The following is a 9315-nucleotide window of genomic DNA, read 5'->3' on the forward strand; positions in this document are numbered from 1 at the left end:
TGCTTTGACAGCTATTCAAACTCAAAGAACTATCAATATGTACTTTTGCCTGCAAGAAGAGTGGACACATTTCAAATAGCCCTTTTACTTGTGTAATTGACTTTTAGAAGCTGCCAAAGGACTTGGTTGATATAGTTGAATCCCAGCCCTATTTGTGCAATTATAAAACTACTGAGGAAGGAAAAAGAAAAAGACAGTTGAAAGAGTTGATTTTGAGTTTTCATATTTGGTCACTTTTCATTCATATCAGGCAGCATTATGGGGTAAAGATCTAGAACAATTTCTTATGTTTACTAATTCTTATGGGGAATTTAGGAGACACCTAAAAACATATCTGTTCCTGAAGTACTTAGGTAGTTGATTTGTACAATCTTATTCCACAATAACTGATCTCTAGTGCTGTTAATCACTAGCTTTTACTTTGCTAGTTTTACTTAATTTGTAGCATTTTTAACCATTGTAAACCTCATAGAACTTTGAGGTCCTGCAATATATAAACTGTTATTATTATTATTAAAAATCTCCCTTTGCTTCTTTTTTTATAATATTGAAAAATTGCTATATACAAATACTATCGGTTCTAAATCCAATATCAATGTTGCCATCAAAATTGAAAATAGACTATAAGCAAACAGAGCACTTAACTTTTTTTTCAATCCAATGCAGGCTGCTGTTTCACCATAACTGCTGTGGTTTCCTCAGGGGTTTCATGATTATTCAGAGTGCAGCTCTAAAGATCTGTGAACAGCACTGCTCATATGAAAGAGCAAAATGGAACTACAACTAATTGGAGTCTTGTACATCTGTACATTGTTTTTGGAGTATTTTAGAAGTTGCCCTTATTATATGTGTATGTGATTTCTCATATAAATAAATATACACACAGAGAGACGCCAAAATTTAATGTTTAAAAGTTCGCCTTTTTGAAGGAGAGTAAATTAGGAGATTGAAAGTTTATGTACGAGAGCTTAAGGCTGAAAGTTTACTTAAGGTATGCGATATTTTGCACCAACGTTGGCTATAAGTGCCGGTGGGGGCTTTGCTGTTCAATCAATCAGGGGCTGCAGAATGGCTATATAGGTGTAGGTTTTAGTAATTGCTAGTCTTGGTCACTCTCTCTTCCTCTCTCTACCAACCCCTCCCCCACCCCTACTTGCAGTTCCAGCATCCATGTCCCCTCACCCCATACAACCACCTCTCCCACTCCCATGGTCTGGCATCTCTCTCCATGGCCAAACATCTCTTCCTCCCTTCTCGTCCCCCTTTTCTGGTCATGGTCACTTTCTCTCCCCCTTCTCACACCCAGCATTCATGGCCCCTCCCCTCTCCTTCCTCCCCTGCAGGTCTAGTATCCATGTCCCTTCCTTTCCCTCTCCCACTTGCAGTCCAGCATCCTCCCCAATGGGTCTGGCATCCATGTCCCCTCCCCTCCCCTCCCCCATGAGGGTCTAGCATCCATGTCCTCTCCTTAACCCCACAAACTTGTAGTTCCCCAATGTGGGTCTGGCTTCTCCGGCCAACATAGAAACATAGAATATGAATATAGAATATGACGGCAGAAAAGGGCTGTAGCCCATCAAGTCTGCCCACGCTAATGACCCACCCCCAGACTTCACCCGGCTAGAGATCCCACATACATATCCCATTTCTTTTTGAAATTGAGCATGCTGCTGGCGTTAATCACCTGCAATGGAAGTTCATTCCAATGATCGACTACCCTTTCGGTGAAGAAATACTTCCTGGTGTCGCCATGAAATTGCCCACCTTTGATTTTCAGCGGATGACCTCTTGTGGTTGAAGGTCCTTTAAGAAAGAAGATATCGTCTTCCACTTCGATGTGGCCCGGGATATATTTAAAAGTCTCAATCATGTCCCCCCTCTCTCTACGTTCCTCGAGCGAGTATAGTTGCAGTTTATTCAGTCTTTCCTCATATGGGAGATTCTTGAGTCCCGAGACCATCCTGGTGGTAATTCGCTGAACCGACTCGATTCTCCGCACATCTTTTTGATAATGTGGTCTCCAGAATTGAACACAATATTCAAGATGAGGTCTCACCATGGATCTGTACAGGGGCATTATGACTTCGGGCCTCCAGCTGACGAAACCTCTACGGATGCATCCCACCATTTGTCTAGCCTTGGATGCAGCTTTCTCCACCTGCTTGGCAGTTTTCATGTCTTCACTAATGATTACTCCCAAATCACGTTCTGCCCTAGTCCTAGCTAAGGTCTCACCATTCAGAGTGTAAGTTCTGCACGGGTTTTTGCTGCCAAGGTGCATGACCTTACATTTTTTGGCATTAAAGCCTAGCTGCCAAGTCGAGGACCAATGTTCCAATAAGAGCAGGTCCTGCTCCATACTGTCGGGTAAGGTGCTGTTATCTATTATGTTGCATAGTTTGGCATCGTCGGCGAATAGTGTTATTTTACCTTGAAGCCCTTGAGTCAGGTCTCTTATGTATATGTTGAAAAGGATCGGTCCCAAGACCGATCCCTGTGGCACTCCACTGGTCACCTCCGATGTATTGGAGGGGGTACCGTTAACCACTACCCTCTGGATTCTACCGCTTAACCAGTCATTGACCCATGTCGTCAATATCACTCCCAATCCCATCGAAGTCATCTTGCTCAACAATCTGCGGTGCGGGACGCTATCAAAAGCTTTGCTGAAGTCCAAGTACACGACGTCTAGAGACTTCCCCATCCTCTGTGCGATCCCACATACCTGCGGGCCTTCCAAAACAGCAGTGGTAGTGGCTGGTCAGCCGGCAGAGGTAGTGCTGTGAACAAGCTGCTTGAGACCAACTTTGCTAGGGATTTCTCTTTGCCGTGTTGTCCGTCAGCAGGAAATGATGTGGCAGAGGGAAGGCCTTGGTGAGACTGGCAACAAGCAGCCTGTTTACAGAGCTGCCTCGGCCAGCCGACCACTGCCATTGCTGCTTTGGGAGACTCGTAGATATATCAAATCACACATGGAGGTCTGTCGGAGAGAGGCCAGACCAACATGGGGAAGGGGCAAGATGGAAGGTCTGTGCAGAATTCTGCAAGGATGGGTAATTCTGCACAAATTCTGCACTGTGTAATTATGCAGAATTCCACCAGGAGTATAACATAAAACAGTATTAGAAATATATACAGTTAGCAACATCGCAGAACATCATATAACAGAGGTATTGTTTATGGTTTAATAAATTTAATATACCACTCTTTCTGGCTAGCATAAAAGAGTGGTTTACATAGAAATGATGTTTAAAAAGAAAGAAAGGGATGCCAATTTTAGATTGGATAGGCATGAGTGTAACAAGAAAAGACATCCTTAAGGTATGTCCTTCATTGTCTAATTTACACTGGCTTTTACAAAGCTGTGGTAGAGCTTTCTACTGTGGGCTGGTGATGTAAATGCTCCAATGCTCATAGAATTTCTATGAGCTTCAAAGCATTTACTTTGCCAGCCCATAGTAGAAACCTCTACCATGGCTTTGTAAAAGGATCCCTTGGTTGCCTAAACATCATAAACTTTCTCAGAAGACTGTGGGTTCATGGTCCCAGACTATCCATTTCTCTTTCAGCACCAGCCTCCAGCTCTCTGAGTAATAGGGGGAAGATTCTCAAAACTTCACGGTAAAATCCTACGGGCTGCTACTGAGGTCACTATTGTAATGATTTTAAAAAGGCAAGTTGTTTTCAAAAGACCCCTCATGCAAATGAGGTTCACAGATGGTCACTTAGACTCGCTAAATTTACTTGAGATGAGTCGCTGGTGGTAGCGATCGGCACATGCGCAGAATACACCCACTTATTAAAAGAAAAAACAAACCCACCAAACCAAATTGAAGATTACCAGGAGAGATGCCCACTCTCTCCTGCCGCACTCGCACAACCTTTGGACACCCACCCCTGGCAGTGGGAGAGATGCCCACTCTATCCCACCGCACTCACACAATCCCCCAACTCTACCCCGCCCCTACAATGTGCTTATAACTCATTCATAGAAACCTATTCTCAGGAGTTGAAGGAGGAAAGGGTTTTATTGCCTAATTTGGAAAGAAAGTAAAGGAGAGCACAGCAGTCCTAACGCTGGCTTTTAAGAAGACATGGGGGAAGCCACTGTTTGCCCTGTATTGGTAGCATGTAATATTACTGCACCTTGGGTTTTGGCCAGGTACTAGTGACCTGGATTGGCCACCGTGAACGAGCTACTGGGCTTGATGGACCATTGGTCTGACCCAGTAAGGCTATTCTTATGTTCTTACGAAGCTGCGGTAGAGGTTTCTACTGCTGGCTGGCAAGGTAAATGCTCTAACGTTCATAGAATTCCTAAGGTAAATGCTCTGACACTCACAGAATTCCTGTGAGTGTCGGAGCATTTATCTCACTAGCCCACAATAGAAACCTCTACCGTGGCCTTGTAAAAGAAGCCCCAATTGAAGTGGATGAAGGCAGCAAACATCTATTTGAAGAATATTAAAGCTGTTAAAAAAAAAAAAAGGGAGACCGAATGCCTTGATTTTTAAGGTTGAGGAGTTGACTAAATGGCTATGTCCTTCTTGGAAAAGACCCTGAAGTAGAAGAGTTAAAACAGAGAGAGGATATAATATTACAGAAGATTTCTGAGATGGTAACTTGTAGTGCAGATGTAGAACTGCAGGATTTTTCTTTGGCCACTTTTTCCAGAATTAAGCAGTTGATCAGGTCTCTTGCAGGCTCATTTTATGCATTAGACTCTTTTTCCAATTAGTTTTTATAAAACAGTTCAGATGGATGGTTGGGATAGGTGGCAGATTTGTTAAATGCCTCTCTGCAACTAGGGTATTTCCCACAAAGTTAGAAACAGGCACTTGTTACCCATATTGTGAAGAAAGGTGTAGATACGGACAAGATGTGACACGGACAAGAGGTCATAGCCTGAAACTGTGTGGCAGCAGGTTCAGGACAAATGTCAGGAAGTTCTGCTTCACACAGCGAGTGGTGAGCGCTTGGAATGCTCTCCCAGAGGAGCTTGTGGCAGAGACTAGTGTTCAGGGTTTCAAGCGCAAGTTGGATGCACACCTTCTTGCAAATCATATCGAGGGATATGGGAGATCCGGGTCTCCAACAGGGAGCACCTAACTGGGCCTCCGCGGGTGCGGATCGCTGGACTAGATGGACCTAGGTCTGATCCGGTGAAGGCGTTTCTTATGTTCTTATATGTTTAATTTTAGATCAATTTCTAATTTTACCAACTTTAATAAAATTAATGGGAGAAAAAGGTACTTTTCAAAATCTCTGGATTCCTAGAGGATAATTTATTATTAGAAAAGGCTCATGCAGGGACTTGGGATGGGCCACGGGACTGAAACTATCTATGCTATTGTTTTTGACGGATAGGATTTATTATTTAGACAACCATGTTTCTATGCTGCTGCTATCACTGGACCTTTCTTCAGCCTTTGGTTTGGTGGAGCCTGTCATTTTATTACACCATTGTCATGCATTGGGTATTAAGGAGGATTGTTCTTCGATGGCTTAGTTCCTTTTTTCAACAATTAAGGGCTCCTTTTTACAAAGCCGCAGTAGCAGCTTTAATGCGCGCAACTTTTCATCACGCGCTAACCCCTGTGCTAGCCGGAAAACTACCGCCTGCTCAAGTGCAGGCAGTAGCGGCTAGCGCGGCCGGGGGTTTAGCGCATGCTATTACCCACGTGAAACCGCTAACACGCCTTCGTAAAAGGAGCCCTAAGTTTCCAGGTGAGGACTGGTGAGAATTGGTTGTAGAAATGTTTTTGGGAAAGGATCAACTCTTTCTCCCTTGCTGTTTAATATATATTTGCAACTTGTTGCAAGTCTCATTTTGACTTTGTTTTTTTCACGTTTTTATATATGCAGATGATACTCAGCTATTGATACCTTTGTCAGGATATAAATGAGCAGGTTTTTGTGCTGTATTATTATTTGACAAACATTAATGTATGGTGCGTGGACAATTATATGGTTATTAATATTGTAGTTGCAACACTACTTGTTTAGAAATGGGTGAAATTGGGAAATATGATTTATTTTGTGTCCTGCAGTGATGGTGGGAACAGATGGCGTAGGACAGGAAGAAACTAGCTTATGTGACCCAAAAGGCTATGATTAAGTTGAAAATGATATATCAGTTACACCCTTATCTGGAGGATAGTGCTTTGAAAATTGTGACACAAGTTTGGTTTATGTGTTTGCTGGATTACTGCAGTGTGTTGCATGTAGGAATATTTAAGAATGTGGGAATATTCAAGAATGGCACATATTACTCCTGTACTGAAAAAACTACACTGGCTACCTATGAATCAAAGGGTTCATTATAAAGTAATGTCCATAGCACATCAAGTTTTGTATAGACTGGTTGCAATTTGTTTTTAAGCATTTGGGAGGTCTATAATAGACCTAGAAGGGCTTTGAGGTCAGAGGGAGGGATGAAACTTACAGCAACCATGGAACTGGGAATACATTATTTAGCTATGAAAGCAAAAATATTTTCGTTTTCCAGTATGAATTTGTGGAATGCCCTTCCTGGGCACTTAAGTTTCAAGTTTCAAGTTTTATTAAAATTTTGATGTATCGCAATATCATTAATTCAAAGCGATTTACAATTAAAACAGGGCCTTAATTATTAACTAAAACCAACACAGATGGACATGACGTACCAATACATAAGGGAAGTAGGGAGAACTACAATAAATATAGTAAAGGATACATAAAAGGAAAATACAAATGGAGGGTAAGAAATTTTAAAAGTATTGATAAAAATATAATAGAAAATTAAGAACTCTTTTTTTTTTTACTTTTAATTCAATTTCTCAAAGCCTAAAACAGAGGATGAATCAGTTTAAGCAACGAATGGGATCAATAGAGACTCCGATAAATAGGTCTCTAAAGCATCCTTGTGCAACCAGGTTATGTTCTGACTGTGCTACTTTCAAAAAATGAAATGGTAAAGGTTAAACACTTTCCCATTTCCAACTGCACTGGTTTCCTGTTTGAGAACATTTTGAAACCACTTGCCTTACTGTTTAAAATGTTGTCCACCTCGAGACCATTGTCTGTGAGAGAATTAGCATCTCACTTCTCCCCCAATTGATCGTAATGTTCTGAAACAGTATCCCGCAAACCTTCTCGAGCCGTGGCACAGTAAACATAGAAACGATTGGTAATAGAGTAAAGGACATGACATGAGGCTACAAGGACTTCAGCTTAAAAGCATTATTGGGAAAAAGCATTATAATGGAAAAACTAGAGGATGCCTGGAATGCCTTCCTTGAGGAGGTCATGCAGGCAAAAACAGTGCCAGAATTAAAAAAGAAATGGGGTTGTGGGTTCAAACCCCGCGCTGCTCCTTGTGACTCTGGGCAAGTCACTCAGTCCTCTATAGCCCCAGGTACGTTAGATAGATTGTGAGCCCACCGGGACAAATAGGGAAAATGCTTGAGTACCTGATTGTAAAAACCGCTTAGATAACCTTGATAAGTGGTATATCAAATCCTAATAAACTTGAAACTTGAAATACAGAAAATCCCTAAAAAGCAAGATGATGGAATCAAAGCAAAAGTTCAAATGACTTTCACGCTTCAAAACGAGGCAAAAAGCAGCAGGTATAACTAACCACCTTACTGGGCAGACTAGATAGACCACGGTGGTCTTTATCTGCTGTCATTTACTACTTTACTTTATGATAGGAAAAAGAAGCAGGATGGGGGGGGAGGGGGTTAGCATGAGGCATCCTACTTTCTCATGGGTAAATTACATACATTGTTGATTCCCATGCATATGTACTTTTATTGGTTAGAGGGTGGCCAGCTTTCAGGCAACCTATTTACCTGGATACAGTGGCGTAGTAAGGGGGGGGTGGAGGCGGTCTGCCCCAGGCGCCATGTTGGTGGGGGCGCCAGCCTCCCTCTTCCTCTATGTCCCCTGCCTCTTCCCACTCCTCCCCTCGCCACACGCCCCCCCCCTTCCCACATATCTCTAGTTCACCACGTCGAGGAACAACTTCAACATGCTCCTTGCGACCGCGAAGTCTCTCCCGCTGATGTCACTTCCGGGTGAAGCGCATAGGAAGTGACGTCCGAGGGAGAGCCGACGGGGTCACGAGGAACAAGTTGAAGTTCATGTTGCTCGCAGCGGTGAACAACTATAGGTACGGGGGAAGGAAAGGGGGCGCACGCAGGGCAGGGGGGGTCAGGGAAGGAGTGGGGGGGGGGCCTCTCACCCTCGCTATGCCACTGCCTGGATAAATAGCTTTTGGAATCTGTCCTCTATATCTTACTGTATTTGCCATATACTTTTGTGTAGAAGTTGACAAAGTTGCTAATTTTAGACATCAGCTTCTACGAGAGGTGATACAAAGACAATCTTAAATTAGCAAATAAGTGTTTTTGCATGGTGCTGGAATTAATACAGACCAACGGTAAAGAATGAATAAATTAATTCAAAATAGCTACAATCAAAACACACTGTACTACAGCAGGTCTGTCTACCTTTTTTAAAATAATGGAAGGGGAAACAAACACATGCCCCCTCTTTTACAAAGCCCACGCTAGCAGCTGCCGTGTGGCAAAAGCCCTGAAGCCCTTTAAATCCCCATGGGCTTCGGGGCAGTTACTGCAGTGGCAGCCGCTAACAAGGCTTTGTAAAAGGGGGAGGGGGATAGTTGGCTCATTTCATGCCTTGAGAATCTGTCTACTAAAGCTATATCCAAAAATAAAGGTATAATGGAAAAAGCATTCCATAATTCATAAGTTTCAAAATAAGTGACATTATTTGCTGTGAAGAAAAGTGGAAGTATGCATAATTTTATTTCTATATTTATCATCCAAGTGATAACACAATTAAATAATTTGGAATGATATGTAAGAAAAAATATATTCATAGTATTCAAAATGAATGAATGGAATGAATAGTTAGTTTCCTTTTATTTCTTTCCAACTCGACAGTATTTGACTTGGAAAGAAATTATACAAAAGGTTCAAAAAACAGAACTACCCCCCCCCCCCGCTTTTACTAAACCGCGGTTATTAGTGCAGGGAGCCGCGCTGCTCCTAACACTCCCTGCGCTAATAGCTAAAAGGGGAGGCGGGGCGAGGGTAAATTTGGGCATTGAGGAGATAATCAATAAAAGATGAATCCAGTTTGGAGACTGGCCACTACAGACTGGAAATCCCTAAGAAATAAAGCCCCTTCCTCCCTCCAAATGCAAATGAGAGAAACATTTTCAGCAGTTGCCACATACAAACATTGGCTGTAACATAGCAGTTAAGGGGATGCACCTTTCAAATTGTCATCTTCTTCCTGTACACT

The sequence above is a fragment of the Geotrypetes seraphini genome, chromosome 9, assembly GCF_902459505.1.
Source record: "Geotrypetes seraphini chromosome 9, aGeoSer1.1, whole genome shotgun sequence".
Classification (NCBI taxonomy): Eukaryota; Metazoa; Chordata; class Amphibia; order Gymnophiona; family Dermophiidae; genus Geotrypetes; species Geotrypetes seraphini.